Genomic DNA, 16,525 nt, shown 5'->3' on the forward strand with positions numbered 1-16,525 from the left:
GAGGGGAAGGGAAGGGAGGGGAAGGGAAGGGAGGGGAAGGGAAGGGAAACCTGGCTTTAAGATGGGTTCTCCTGAAGCTCAGAATGGTGTATCTGCTTTTGACCATGAGATGAACTCCTTTCTATGGTGGGAGATGCAGTGTTGAGTTCCATGGTCATAGCCTGGCATCAGATTTTGTGTTGAGGGACCGGTTAGGAATTTCAGCCCGAAGGACAAATGTGGGTCTTCCTTCTGGGACACAACTGACCAGTACTGGGTCTAGAATTAAATCTAACTCCTCACTATCTTCTGAGCAAACCTTTACTCAGATTAGACACCAGGGCCTCATTGTACTTAAAGCCAATATAAAAGAAGAAGAGGCTGTGAAAAAAACTTCATTCTCCAGACCCAAAAGATTCAACACTGACAACTTTTGTCAGGCCAGAGCTGACACCATGTTGTGTTGAGATCCAACCATGGTCAAATCTATAATGGGAATTCAGCATTACCCCCACCCACTCCTGCGACCCTTTAGCAAAGATTAACACTACAATATTTTTTAAAATAGACAAATGCACATTTCAGGGTACAAAAAGTCTGATTTGGATCAAATGAAAACAAGTAGCAGATATATTAATCATATGCTGAAATGATACTGATGATAAAATCAGAAATAATGTCTCATAAGCAGGTTTGGATGATGTCAAGTTATATTATCTGGTGTAATACAGTAATATAGTATTCTGCAGAACATCTTTAAGGAACTGTATCAGGCCCTAGGTAATTTTAACAGTAACAGTTATAACTATAACACAAACAGCAGTGAGCAATAGCATTTTTATAATGGACTTCAAGTAGGAGAAATGAAGATTACTTAGAAAACCACAGGCCTGAAAAAAATCTCACCTCAGTGATGAAGAGGTCAAATTGCTACTGCATTATATTGCCTCTACTTTTTGTTCAGTTAATAGGGTGTTTGCTATCTAGTAAGAAAGAGCTATTAATTGGAACTTAATTATTATTGATTTGTTGTGCAAGATTAATATGGTTTTGTTCAGAATTTATTATTTTATAGAAAATACTTTAAAATGGTTGTTTATTTTCTAATGTCAAAGACTTGCTAATTCTTAAAGAATAATATCGTTACTTCCAAATAAATAAATAAGGTTAAAAATTTCAGAACTCTTTTGTAGTTGCTATATTCGTCTCTCTACAGGTACAATTGCATATTTATACTACACTATCGAGTATAGTTTCTTCTTTTTAAACATTTTGACTGAATTTTTCAGCATTAAAGTCAAAATATAAAAGAAGGCTTGTGTCTCTAACTATGATGGAATGACATGTAGTGGATTATCATGACTTCCGATAACATTTAGAAAAGCTGGGCAAATATAAACAAATAAACCTCTGTCTAAAAAATCTTTGCAGACTAGGGGAGCCAAGATTCCAGATAGACAGAAGCCATAGAGAGGTGAACTAACCTTCTACAAACCACGTTTCCCCTCAAGGCATTTGCCAAGTCAACCAGAATACAAGGCTCCTATATCCTGGTAAAAGGGAGGTGGATGACAGTGAGAGTCACACTCGATACCTATTCTCAAGGCATTTGTTAAAACCTTAAGCTTTGCAAGAAAATACATAAGACGTTTATCAGAAAGCTGCTGAAAATGAGAGCAAAGCATTCACCAATCTCACAAAAAATGTAAGGACAAAATTCATTATTTTGGAACCTGTAATGAGAAGTAGTCTTACTATATTGCCAAGGTTCTTAGACCCCGGAACCCTATAAAATAGTAATGGGGACAACCAGGGATTCACAGAGTCTTACAAAGTCTGAAAATTAGCTTCTAATCAGCTCAGCTTGTGATTGGATTAAGATGTTTATTCCCATCCTAGCAGCCTCCCAGAGGACCAGGTATATCCTCTCTGGGAGAGGATGGCAAGGCTTTTATAATTTTTTTCTACAATTTTTGATATACATTTGCCACCTTTAAATAAAAAATTGTGAGGCATTCTAATAAAAAATTAAGAGAAACTGGGGCACCTGGGTGGCTCAGTTGTTAAGCGTCTGCCTTCGGCTCAGGGCATGATCCCAGCGTTCTGGGATTGAGCCCCACATCAGGCTCCTCCACTGGGAGACCTGCTTCTTCCTCTCCCACTCCCCCTGCTTGTGTTCCCTCTCTCGCTGGCTGTCTCTATCTCTGTCAAATAAATAAATAAAAATCTATAAAAAAAAATTAAGAGAAACAGATCAACACTGTTTTGGGAGTTATTATTGCTATTGGAGTTATCAGCCTCCAACTTTAAACTTAATGTGTTGTTCCACAATATTCAGAAATGAGATGGAAAAATTGAAAATTTTGTGAGGAATCTAAAATCTATTAAAAAATCAAATTAAAATACTGAACGTGAAAAACTCAATAATTGAAATTAATAACTTAATAAGTGAGCTTACAAACAGATAGGACACAGTAAAAACAAAAAAAGAGGACTCATGGATGGGAAAATAAGGCTACAAAAAACATCCAGATTACAGCAGAGAGAGCAAAAATGGATGGAAAATACATTACAAGAAGAATGAAAAGACTGCTAGATATATGACAGAGTAAAAAGGTAAAAACATGTCATTGGTGGCCTTAAGGGAGAAGAAAGGAAAGTGCAAAACTACATCTGAAGAGATAATGACTAAGAATTTTTCAGGGGCGCCTGGGTGGCACAGCGGTTAAGCGTCTGCCTTCGGCTCCAGGGCGTGATCCAGGCGTTATGGGATCGAGCCCCACATCAGGATCCTCTGCTATGAGCCTGCTTCTTCCTCTCCCACTCCCCCCTTGTGTTCCCTCTCTCGCTGGCTGTCTCTCTCTCTGTCAAATAAATAAATAAAATCTTAAAAAAAAGAAAAAAAAAGAATTTTTCAAAACTGGTGAAATTTATGAAGCCATTTTAAAGAAACACTCCAAACGTCAAGCAGTGGTAATTCAAAGAGATCACGTAAGTACATTTTTGTAAGACTACAAAAACAAAAGACTAAGAAAACATAAAAGTAATAAAAAAATTAAAAACACACTGTTCTCAGAGGCACGACTGTCAGAGAGATGGCTGACTTCACAACAGAAATGATGGAAGTCAAAAGTTAATTGAATGGTGTATGTAAAGTACCAAAAGAAAATAATTCCCAATCTAAAATACTCTAACAAATGAAAATAGCATTAAAAGTGAGGTGAAAACAAAAGCATTTTCAATCAAAGACTTAAAAAATTCATTGCCAAAGTACTGCCACTAAACAAGCAAATGAGAACTCTTGGTTCCCCACAGAAGGAAGAGAGGGCATCTGAAGGTAGCAGGTGTAGTATAGGCAATTACAAAAATAAAAAACTAAACTAGAAAATAAAACAGATTTATAATTGCTCTTCAAAAGAATAGAAAATTAAATTTATCCAGCTCAGCCTGCCCAGCCCCCAAAAGCATATGTGCATTTTATTTTTATTAAAGATAAATACACTATCCCTCAAATTTATTTCAACATACTCTAGGGTAAGTAAAAAAGACAACAATAGTTCATCAAAAGTCAGATAAATATTTTGTAGTGTTTGGTCTTACATTTATATTTCAAATACTTGGCAAACACTTTCAGAGTACTGCTAAAAATTTTAAGAAAATAAACTAAAAGTATTTGTTACATGAATTAAAATTAAAATGTTAAATTCTTTTTAAAATAAATGATTAGCTATGATTAATACATCAGTGACATATGTTAAGTATTTTGATGTTTCACATAAGACATTTGAAAACATTCATATAGCAACTATGTTAGTATTTATCCTTATGATTATAGTGAGCATTCATTTTAGTGTAAACCAAAAAAATGGTTAAAAAATTCAGCACCGGGGCGCCTGGGTGGCACAGCGGTTAAGCGTCTGCCTTCACGCTCAGGGCGTGATCCCGGCGTTGTGGGATCGAGCCCCACATCGGGCTCTTCTGCTATGGGCCTGCTTCTTCCTCTCCCACTTGTGTTCCCTCTCTTGCTGGCTGTCTCTATCTCTGTCAAATAAATAAATAAAATCTTAAAAAAAAAAATTCAGCACCAACTATGTAACAATTTTCTCCTCATAACAGAACGAGAATGCAATTACTCATTTTTCTGAAATACAGTAAATTCGTTGTGTCTCTTCCTATATATCAAGGGAGAATGTGATAATATGAAATCTCCTTCCTTAAAAACTTTTGCTTAAATCCTTTCTGATATCAAATTTTCTTAAATATATTAGGAAGAAACTTCTATTTTTAACAGGAAAAGGAAAAATAAACTATTAATGGTATTTTATCATGTTATAATTCAACCATGAATAAGGATTTATCATAATTTCATAAATGTTCAGAAAAATAAATGTTCCTCATACTCCCCATCTATATATGAAGCACCCTGGTCTGTCTGAGGCAGCAGGGAATGTGAATTTGTATATGGCAACTCTTCTGTCATAAGCCTCCTGTCCATGAGGGTGCATGGAAGCCCATCTGTGGGTAGAAGACTGATGAAGTGCAACAGTAAGGATGACTGAACGTTGCATTGGAAATGAACCAAAGGGTGTATGAAACTCTTTGAGCAGTCACTGTCTTTACTGTACTAGTATATCCATTTCGTTTTCATTAAAATAAATAAAATAAATTTTGGCAGGCCCTAAAACACTTCTAAAAGCTATTGAATACCAATGCATTTTAAGAGTAGCCAGAGATTCTTTTTAATTACATTAAATATTTGACACATAATCCTGATATATTTTTATAGATGAGATTTTATTTTGATTTTTAAGACCAGGAGCATTGTAAGAATGTAGCTCAGCTTTCAAATAACTTTCTTTAAATAAACTGACATGAATCAAAATTATATGTTTCAAATATACCTAGATTATTCAACCATGGATTATTTCAAATATTCAATTTGTTTACCTCACAGATTGGCCTCTGCCTCTATTTTTACTTCATAAATATCTATGTTACAAAAAATCAGAGGCTAAAAAAAACAAAATCAGAGGCTAAAAAATTGTAACATAAAACAGATCTGTATTTTGTTTCAAAAATTATTAAATTATTAATCTAAAAGGGGGCAATTTCCAATATTTAATTGTACCCAATATTTCAATAAGCAGTGTAATAACTAGTAAGAAAGTATTTAAGTATATTAGAAAGTTATGTTTTAAATTCTGCTTTTAGTGGTTCACTGATAAGTATAACAGAATAGAAATAAGCTTTTATTCTAGAAGTTAAAGTTGTTGATATTTTATATGTTGGAAAAGATTTATCTTAAGTATACTATTATAATGAAATGTTTTTTCATTAAACCTTCTTTTATTCATAAAGGGCAAAATCATTTGCTGGTTCACTTTGTTCTAAGAACTTGCTGGAGTGCTAAATGAAAGTATGCCGTTCAGCTCTCTAAGTAGCTTGCACATTACAAATCAAAATGTTAAGCTGTGAGGTTAAAATGAACTAGATAAGCAAATAAGTCTTTTTCCTTTGCCAACATTTTCTTTTTATTCAGCACGTACATAGGAACATACCTTATTTTTTTTTAAGTTACAAAGCTATTTAATACCCTACAGAGCAATAATAACCCTGAAATTGGACTGTTCTTTAGAAATATTTATTTCTCCTTAACTATGGAGGTTCTCAGAGGCTTAGAGGTAGGCACTCTGATTATTTCACATGACGACTCTCAGCAAAAATTCTGGCAAAAAGTGGGTAGTCCTAGGAAGTAGGTCACAAAAAATGTTTTTTTTAATAAAAGATTAATGTAGTTAGTCCAGTCCCTTTCTTTGTTCCAAATATTTAAGACCATGAGAAAGATGGTCTGTTTCTAGGTCTTCATTCTCAGCTATAGACAGAGGAACTGGCTAGGAAACACAGGCAGTGGATACTGAGAACTTCTAGATGATTCTAGAATGGAACCATTCTTTCAAGAATATCTTGAGCCAAGATATTTTTATGTCCCAAGGCAAAAGGTAAAGCTGAGGATCCAAGTCACCATATCCTTAGCACAAAAACAGGCTTCTCTTAGGTTTGCTTCATTGGTTCCAAGGGCCATCGAATAACATGTCAATCTATTATCATAAATCCATCAAGTCTTTGGAATCCACTGATCTCCTAAAATACATAGTCTTTGCATGATAATTTAACAGTATCTACATATAAAAGGAAAGCACCATCCTTAGTAATGCCAATATTGCTACTCAAATTTAACATAAATTTAGAGTTGAAAGACCCAAATCCTATTCTTAAAGGAAACAGTAGTTTGAGGCAAGGAGGATGCACTTGGATTTCTTATAATGTGACCCAATGTTACTTCTTTTTAATTACAAGTATAGACTAAATTTGTTTTAATATAATTTATAGTTCCTCAGTGAGTTCTTTTGTTCCCTAAGAAAAGAGCGGCCGACAATAAAACAGTACAGTGTCTCTAAGACGATATGGGATACTGGAGCATGATAACGAGGTTCCTGAGGGTACTTGCTTGAAATCTTAAAGAAAAAGGAAAATAGCTGCCCTATTTTCAGCATCCAGAAGAGTAACTGTCACGCATTAAATAAGCCCTCAATAAAACACCCTATATTTGTGTATATATATTATATACGTATATAGTATATTATAAAAATTCTTTAGTAAGACCTGAGAGCCTTGCTTAAAAAATATTTTCGAATTAGATGACCTTCCAAGTCATTCATTACATAGCTAACCATGCTACAGGGACACTGATACTGGCAAATAACTTCTCTGGTCTTTTATGGGCTACTCTACATTCTGCTAACAATTTGTATCTCCCTATCTCTGATAAATTACTCTGTGGTCATTACTTTAAGAGCTTATCACCCAAAAGCAGTCCCCCATTTTTTTGTTAGCTACGTCTTGCTCGTGTACATGCACACACATACTCTTTCTCTAATATGTAAAATATATTATATATAATAGTAAATATATTAAAATATATTAATATAATAAAATATATTAAAATATATTTACTATTATATTTATATGTATTTATTATTTATTATAATATATTAATATTATCTCATATATAATTTAAATTATATCATTTCTATTTCATTAATGAATTTAAATCTGGGTTTTTAATGCTGGCATATGTTTAAATGCAGATATAGATACGTATGACTTTAGATGAAACTAATTAAGACTCAATAACTGTGCTTGTCGCGCCACAACTATCACAGAAGAGGGTTCATTGAAATGCGGTCTTCAGTGCGACCTTCCGGATATGCAGCTCCACCCCACCTAGCATGATGGAGATCTTTACCTAAAATGATACCCGTGCTGTTACAAATAGTGGGGATGGCCACTATGTATGAACCACAATGGATCCTCCATTCTTCACTCAATGTGCACTATGCATCATGCCTGTCCTCTCATTTCCTCTCCTTTGGGGATTCATACTGGTGTGTGATCAGTTACTAGAAAGCACAGTATACTGAAACACAGGGGCTGAACACGGCAGCTGACAACAGACCAATCAGCCATACATTCCTTTACTCCATTCATCTATTCAAATATACTGAATACTAATTGCTCAAATACAGTGAAAATGAAAATTACAATGCAATGTGCTATGAACTATAATCCAGGATCTAGCTTGCACAGTTGTGTAGTTTCTCCACTATCATTTAGAGATAAAATACATGAAAAATGTAGCAGAGTATCTGAACACTTTTCATAAAACTTGATTTGTAACAATCCTATTCTCAATGAAGTAGAATGAAAAGACCAAAAGAAAAAAAAAAAAAAAACAGAAGCAAAAAGCTCATACCACCCACAATTGGACATCACGTAGTTGTCAAGACTTTGACATGAATCTTCAACTTACTTTGCCAAATATAATCACTCCAAAGAAGTCCCTGGCTTTCTTTAGTTCAGTAGATACTCCTGAGAAATACTTATACCTGTCCTCTTTAAACTTTGACCACACTTCCCACAGTGTCACGGGACAAAAACTCTCCCTGAAGAATTCCAGCAGAGCGCCATGTCAACTAAAACACACTAATAACTGGTCATATAAACCCTGTGAAAGCAAGCACTGTGGAGTAACAAGTTGACTAGAAGTTATATCCATTGAGTAACTGTGGGTTCGTTATTTTTGTAACATGGGAAATAATATGATATGCAATATATCATACAAGCGCAATGTCATTATTGTAAGTGGCTTCGTTCTATAAATAAATAAGCCCAAAATTCAGCCAACTATGGTGGTATAAAACTGTGAAATAAGTTAATTAGGCTCAATTACAGAAACATAATATTTATGACAAGCTAATGCAGTTAAAAACTCACACATTTTTTGAGCATCTTCTATGTTTCTTAAAGGAGTTTACTGTCTAGTTCAGGAGACAGACCTCTACCCACCTGCAAGTCAGAACAGAACAAGAGTTTTGCTTGTATCTATACTTGGAACACCTGGAGACAGGAAGGAAACTCGAGACAGTAATAGTGAACTAGAGTTTAGTGCTTGGGGAACATTTTGACAGGGGGCAATAAGGGAAAATTTATTATATACAGAGTGAGCTTTACCAGAAAATGCAAAGATGAGGGGTTTATTCATGTGTCATTCATCTATTCAATTATTCACTTACTAATATTCAATAAATATCTACTGAATGGGTACCATTTCAGTGTTAATTTTTGTAATGGTATTACACATATTCAACAAAATTATTCCTTTAACTTCAATGTCAACAGTACTTCAGACATAATCACATTTGTTTTAAGTGCAGGTATATCCTTGGGGGGAAAAAAAAGTGGCGAATTTCTTAAAATGTGTTACCGGCTGATAGATGCCTTTTGGGACGTATGAATGGGAGCTCCCCTGGTTAACTACCGAGGGACTTCGATANAAAAAAAAGTGGCGAATTTCTTAAAATGTGCTACCGGCTGATAGATGCCTTTTGGGACGTATGAATGGGAGCTCCCCTGGTTAACTACCGAGGGACTTCGATAATAATAACAAGGCAATTAAAATTTCAGATAATTAACACAAAAACACTTGCCTAGAAGTTTTATATAGCATGGATAAGAGCAATATAAACCTAACAAGATATTTTATTAACAGCCTAGAGATGTTTTAAAGTTCGGAATGAGAACTTTTTTTTAAAGATTTTTACTTATTTATTTGACAGAGAGAGACAGCCAGCGAGAGAGGGAACACAGGCAGGGGGAGTGGGAAAGAAGAAGCAGGCTCCCAGCAGAGCCTGATGTGGGGCTCGATCCCAGGACTCTGGGATCATGCCCTGAGCTGAAGGCAGACGCTTAACAACTGAGCCACCCAGGCACCCCCCGGAATGAGAACTTTTTATTTAAAAATTGTAATCTAATGACTCTGTAAAGAAAAAAATTATTTATGGAACATAAGAAGTAGGAAGATCGGTAGGAGAAGAAAGGGTAGAAGAAAGGGGGGAGGCAGGGGGAGTGGGAAAGAAGAAGCAGGCTCCCAGCAGAGCCTGATGTGGGGCTCGATCCCAGGACTCTGGGATCATGCCCTGAGCTGAAGGCAGACGCTTAACAACTGAGCCACCCAGGCACCCCCCGGAATCAACTAATGAATCATGGAACTTTACATCAAAAACTAGGGATGTACTGTATGGTGACAAACATAATAAAAAAATATTATTATTAAAAAAAGAAAGAAAAAAATTATAACCTTAAATTTTATCCATAAAAATTAACCTTTTTTCTTTCCATACATATTACATTTATATTCAAGAAGAAGAAAGGAAATAATTTTGAGAACAACCTGCTTGAGGTGAGTGGCTTAGCTCCTGCTCTGCTTCAAAGCTGTTAGAGCTTTAGTTAACAGACTATTATTTCATAACTCATAATGGGGTTACGTCCCAATGTTAAAACATTTGAAAAATTAAAGAAATAAATAGTCGTAGGAATACCATGAACTTATGCATCTTGTTAAGAGATTACTGATTTAATTTAGAAACCATAAGAATTAAGTAAAAAGAGTGTCAGTGTTAGAATCAAGTAGACAAGGGTTCAAATCCCAACTGCCACAAAGCGGCTTTGTGATTTTTTTAGAAGTTTAGCCTTTTCAAATTCTTCAAAAGGTGGCCAAGATACTTCGGTGTTAAGGTAGATGTGAAAATAAACACGAGAAAAAGTGTTTTTTTAAAGTTCCTAGCATAGTGTCCTGGCACACAGTAAGTACCCATAAATATTGGCCCCCTCTCTTTTTCTCCTTTCTTTTGTTCATAATAGTTCCTGTTTTCTGTCTTAAGTAAGTTTTGATGGTATTTGTTCAAGGAAATTACTTATGTTGACTTTTTCAACATATTTAAAAAATATAATAGCAAACTACAGGCAGAATAGAATGAATGCACATCTGATTTATTTCATTGCACTTGGCATTTCTCGAAAAGAATGCAGTGTGTTAGATAAAGAGATCAACACATATTTTTAATGTTTTAATTACCATTTCTAATTGTATGTGTAAAACTATGCCTATGTGTCATCTTTTGCTCCTCGAGAAGCCATTACTCTATGACACTGCTGTATTTCAAAGGAAACATTTTTTAAAAGGAGACAAAACATACACTAATATTAATGGGATGTCATCTACAGTTTAGTTACAAGAGCAGATCCAGTACTGAAACCATTATCCCTTTTTTGTATCCTATTTAAGTGAAACTGAACTTTCAGAAGGATCACTGAGATTTGTAAAAAATTTAAACAGATCACTTCATTTACTGGATACTTCAGAGAACAACACAGTTTTAAATCGGTGTATTTTCAAAGCATGTGTCTTTAATTTTCATTTTAGCGAATGAGTGGCTTCTTTTTCTAAATGTATTTTTTCATCATAGAGTGCTTTTGGCAGTACTAATGTTCTCAGAGATCAGGTCTGTATTTGTGCTGATTAAAAAGATATAGCCATGATACTCTATCCCTGATCAAAATATTCTCAAATCTCTTAAAATATTGAGATCTTACTGCATCTGGGAGGATTAGAAATAAAAAACATAAGGACAGGAAAGAGTTCTGAAGCAATTTTTCATCACCACTAGATAGACGCAACTGTCCAATGTAAGTGAGGCTCAATTAAACAGTTTTAATGTGTAATTGGGGTAGGGAGGTGATAAGCATATTAAGTGAAAAGAGAAGTCTTTTATTTTGAGCTGTCTCCCCAGTCTCATTTTCAATGACAACCAAAATGCTTATGGGAGGTTCTTCGTAGGTATTAAGAAAATGAGTAGCACGGGCTTCAACTTAGCCCAGACAATACAATGTAGAAAGTAAAGACGCACGTTAGAATCTGATCTCGTAAGATGTCTGGCAATAATGAATTTGGAAAGGAAAGATTTAATCATGTATCATATTTCCCGTCACCTAGCTTGTTTTAAAAAATAAAACAATGATCTTTTTATAAGAAAATATTCAATTCACAGTTTTACTATCCTAGCTATACTGTTCAGCAATTTTTGTATATCCGTATTTACAAAATTTTTCATCTTTGAGCACTGATATTCACAATTTTAACTACTGAACAGATGTGTATATATATCTTTGTGTTACAATATATGAAGTAATTAGGAAAGATAGATCATTTCAGCTTTTAGCTATGAAATGTAATATTGATAATCTGAATTGCCATAAATTATCCTGGCACTTAAACATACAGTTATAAAAACATGCCAAAATTCTCAACAATATATTTATAAAAATATTTTTTAATTCAGTGGGTTAATCAGCATACCCTAAAGGCTATTATTATTATACTTCAACAGAAATTTACCGTGCTTATAATAGGCTTTAGGTTTAAAAGTTTAAAATGTGTGTGCTGAACAAGATATACAAGATATTTGAATTTCTCCCGCTAGGAAAGAATAATAGCAATGTTTCAGATATTACTTATTTATGTAAAGTGTGAGTTAAGGTTATCTTAACAGGGACAGTTCTTTGGTGTCTTACTCTTTCAACAAAGTGGCCATAAAATTCATAGACAACTTTAATTTTCTCATAGGTTTTTTTTTTTCTGTGAATTTAAACTTGACCTTCTGGGAATAACTGCAACAGAAAAATAAACAACATAAAAGTTACAAAATTTTATAGCTTATAAATAATGGATATCTATTTTACCTTTTTTTTTTAATCTCTTTTTTTTTTTTAAAGATTTTATTTATTTGACAGAGATAGAGGCAGCCAGCAAGAGAGGGAACACAAGCAGGNAATCTCTTTTTTTTTTTTTAAGATTTTATTTATTTGACAGAGATAGAGGCAGCCAGCAAGAGAGGGAACACAAGCAGGGGGAGTGGGAGAGGAAGAAGCAGGCTCATAGTGGAGGAGCCTGATGTGGGGCTCGACCCCATAACGCTGGGATCACGCCCTGAGCCAAAGGCAGGCGCTTAACCACTGTGCCACACAGGCGCCCCTCTATTTTACCTTTTATAAATCTTTGAGAACAACCAATAAGCAAGTAAATGGAAAACATCTTATTTTCCAAAACCAGAGATTTTTAGAAACATTGCCAATGTTTGAAAGGTTTTACTAAAGAGACTTTTCTTCTGTTGAGCTGTGATACTTTCTGCTTTGACGAATGCTGGTGTTTCTTTAAGTTCTTAAGAGGAAGAAGAACTTTTCTAAATTTGCAGTTACACATCTTCTCACTATGCCTTATTTGAACTATCTATTGATCTAACGGTGTATTCATTATATTTATTCACTCGACTTTTAAGTACCTCTTGTGTATCAGTATCTTTAGCCAGTTAGTGTTTCTCTTTGAGGGTAACTTTCTTGGCATAAATCTTTCAGCTCCTCACTCCACAACAGCAAGTTTGCAGAATAGCTGAGCTCTGATCAGAGCTCTGTTGAAAGGCTCTCCAACTCTATGGTTTCTTATTCATAAGCAATGAAAGCACTTTCTTTCTTTCTACCTGCGCTAACCTTTATTAATACAAGACATTTGCATGAAATACTTTGATAAAGCCCATTTAACTTCTATTGATGTCCTGATTTGCCTTAACTGCATTAACTCACAGATACAGTTTTTTAAAGTGCTTCTTTAACAATGTCTTACCTGAATTTTGATTCTAATATCTGAAGTACTAGTTATCCCTGTATCTTGATTCTTTGCCATCAGTACTTAAGGAGAAATGTTTCCTGGTATGCTGTCCAGGTGAATAGAAGTAGGTATTACAAATGTCAGTTTCAATGGCAAACCATAACACAGAGATGATGATTTCAATGTTTTAACATATCCACCCACTCTTTCTTACTCTCATTGTCTAGTTCACAGTTTTATTTTTTTAAAAACCTCTAGTTAACCATTTTTCTTACAGAATTTGTAATATTTTCTGTTGTGATCACTATGATCGAAAAGCCAGAAATTATATGAAACCTGAAAGGTTTTTCTTCAGTTTTATAAATCTATCCTAAATTTATTTTTTAATAAAACAAGTAAGCCTTGCCTCTGCCTCCTCCCACTCCTCTGGCTTGGTACTTAGTGAGCAGTGAGCAACCTGCTGCATTTTATAGCTGTGGAATTTAACTGGGAAGGGTCTCCCTAAGAAACGGTGTGAACAAGGGTGCATCATAGTGGATACAACATAGTGAACACAGACAAGATAAGAGCTCCCTTTTTTTCAATCTCTCCCAAATCCTCCATCCCCTGCCAGTATTCTCTAGTCTCTAGTCACAAAAGGCAGCTGAGTTCACAGCTGGAACAACAAGTTGTGCTGTGAATCTCAGTGATTTACCCAAGCTGCAAACAGGGTCATTGGCTTAATTGGAATTTCAGTTGCCAAGCGAACTGGGAATCCCTAGCGTTGGTCCAGCAACACGGATAAAAGTGTTTCTGTTTCTTGATAGAGAATGAAAATGACCCAGAGTGTAATTGATCGACAGGATATTGATCACTTTCCTTTCTTCATTCCCCCAGTTTAGATGCCAGCGAGTCTAGGGCTCACTCACATACGCCCAGGGGCCACCAAGATCTCCATTTTCCCCAAACGCATAAAAGGCTAAAAACAGCCTTCCTCCCCAGCACCACGGCGTGGCTGCCGTTGCTTTGTTTACCATATAAGTCACATCAGGGGTTCACTCCTCGCCTTCTCCCCTGCTTTAAAGCTGGGTGCAGTGAGAGGCTGAGAAGCATCCCCAAACTCCCGCTCAGCCCAGGTCAACCACAGAAAGCTTCACAAATCCGGTCTGGAGCCTTAAGGAGAAACCATGCAGCCGGAGCCTTTTGAACTCGTAACCCCCCAGGGATGTCCGCCTCCCAAGAGGGAGCCGGCTTCCCAGGCAGCTTGAGAAACTTAACCGAGATCTCAGAAAGGAGGCGAGGTGCAGCTCCGGTCAAACGGCGCTCTGAGGCGACACCCTCTTTACCTGCAAAGTTGGCAATCTTCTGGCTGAAGAGAGATCGATCCAAGGACATGCGGCGCGGGTGCTATGCCCGGTGAGAGCACGCCAGGCAAATTCCAATGGGATTTCCTTAGTCGCTGCCGAGTTTTGGAGCATTCCAAGGAAAACGCACGAAGCTAGAGCCCACGCAGCTGGCACCGAACTGGGCGGAGAGAGGATGCTCTGAGAGCGGTGCCATGGGAGGCGGGGGAAGGGCAGCCCCGGAGGGGGAGGTGAGCTCCCGGGGAGGAGAACTTCGCCCACCCCCGCCCCCACCGATCCCTCGGGATAAAGTTAGCGTTCCCACGGCTGACAGCGGATGAGCCCAGAAGAAGATACCCCGCCCTCCGTCCCGGGCGGCTGCCTGACTCAGGGTCCGCACAGACCCTACTCGGTAGGGACGGCCGGTGAAGATGCGCGTCCCACGCACTGCTCTGCGTGGCCGTGGAGGGAACCCGCGCGCGGACGGGCGCTGACGCTGGGTCCCCGGCTCCGCTGCCCCCAAACAGCCGCTGCCACCTTGAGCCAACTCCTTGAGGTCAGCCAGTGGAGCAGGCGGGCTCACAAGCCAGCCGTCGTCCAGTCAAGTCAGTGGCCAGAACCCACCGTGTGGTCCTGGGTGCCAGCCAAACACACCTCCAGTCTTTGGGCGGGCTCTGCAGAGATGTCAGACTTCGATTCGCACCAGGACCCGGCTTCTGAACGTTCTGCTCCCAAACCAGTAAACAAGCACCCAGGCGGCAGGTTGCCCGAGTTGAAAAAAGTAACCCCCGCCCCCACCCCCACCCGGGAACTCTGAAAGCTTCTCCCACTCCGGCTCCTCCGGGCTCCCGGCACCCCCTCTCCCGTCCTCAAGGTGTCAGACTTCCCCTGCAAGAGCCGGAGTATGCGGCTTGCCACTAGTGTCAACAATTGAGACAGTCGCAATGAATAAATGATGAGGCACAGTGTTCCATCCACCCCCACCCAGCTCGGTCTTTCCAACAAGCATAGGAACTCAGTAAGTTTCCAAATCTTAAATAAAACCCCAAACACGCACCAGCCTGGGAGCGCGAGGTTCCGTGGCTTTAGGTGGGGAGTGTGTGAGTGTGTGTGCGCGTGTGCGTGTGTGTGTGTGTGTGTGTGTGTGTGTGTGTGTGATGCTCGCATCAGCGTACTGAGATTTCAGGATAAAAGTTATCTCTTGGCCAATCTCTTTGGAGTTCGTACACTAAAATAAGACTAAAGCGCTGAGAGGAAATGCCATATATTGGTAAAGTTGGCAGTAACTTACTTGCTGTAAATGCGACTTGGTGGTTCCCAGCTTGTGACTCACGGAGCCTCGGTTGGTCACGGCCCCACGACTTAAGAGTCCATTCGTAAAATAAAGAGTGGCGTCCATGCGGAATCTTAGCTGAGGGTTATCCGCTTGAGACCCGCGGTTTCCACTTGATTTCCTTTATTTTCCGAAAGCCCCGGGGTGAGCTGTGGGTCGCCGACCGCGTCTTGGCAGCTGCCTGCTCCAGCTTCGGGCTGTGCAACAGATGAGTGGCAGCCCTTTCTTCCCGTCCCAGCCACGCGATGTTACACCTTCTGGGAATCAGTGCGCAGCGGACTGAGAGGAGCACCAGTTTCTTCCCAAGGAATCTTCCCCAAGGGAGTCAAGGGTAGGCGGCAAGCCGGCACTCACACGCAGACTCCAAAGCGCAGAATTAAATGTCCTTCTTGGTTATCCTTGTTTTTCCCCCATTTTTTCCTTTCCTCTTTAGTTCTCATGACTTGAGGGTTTTGGGGGGAATATTTACGTGAGTAAAGAGAATATCGCTAGAGATCACCCACTTGTGTGATGTGCATGCTGCTTTTTTCTTTTAAGTCACTTTTCTTATTTATAAATTTCTCTCTCTAGTTTACTACTCACCTCCTCTGTTTATCTCAAGCTCAGCCTTGACAAGGGTTCTGAATTTTTAGGAGCACTACCTCTATATCGTCCCCTCCAAAATACTGAAGCAAACGGGGTTCCTACAATAGCTCCCCAGAAAACCAAAGCAAGAACAACAACAAAAGGATTCTCTTCTTTCCTGATCTCTTTTTACTCTTAACCACAAAAATACATTAACATCTTTAAATGTTTTGTTTAGTTTTCTTAATGTTAAATGATGGCTTTTAT

General features: G+C 37.9%; 1 protein-coding gene across 2 annotated transcripts in view; it reads right to left on the reverse strand.

The window, feature by feature from the left end:
- Positions 1-15,886, reverse strand: part of TRPC4 (transient receptor potential cation channel subfamily C member 4) — a 203,077-nt gene extending 187,191 nt beyond the window's left edge. Inside the window, exon 1 of one of the 2 annotated variants that reach the window (XM_034665084.1) lies at positions 15,653-15,886. The gene's annotated coding sequence lies outside the window, so the exon portion shown is untranslated. Of the gene's footprint in view, positions 1-14,364; positions 14,802-15,652 lie in introns of those variants that run through there. The other variant, XM_034665085.1, reaches the window with a different exon arrangement.
- Positions 15,887-16,525: the final 639 nt, after the last annotated feature.

Source organism: Ailuropoda melanoleuca, chromosome 7 (assembly GCF_002007445.2).
Source record: "Ailuropoda melanoleuca isolate Jingjing chromosome 7, ASM200744v2, whole genome shotgun sequence".
Taxonomy (NCBI): domain Eukaryota; kingdom Metazoa; phylum Chordata; class Mammalia; order Carnivora; family Ursidae; genus Ailuropoda; species Ailuropoda melanoleuca.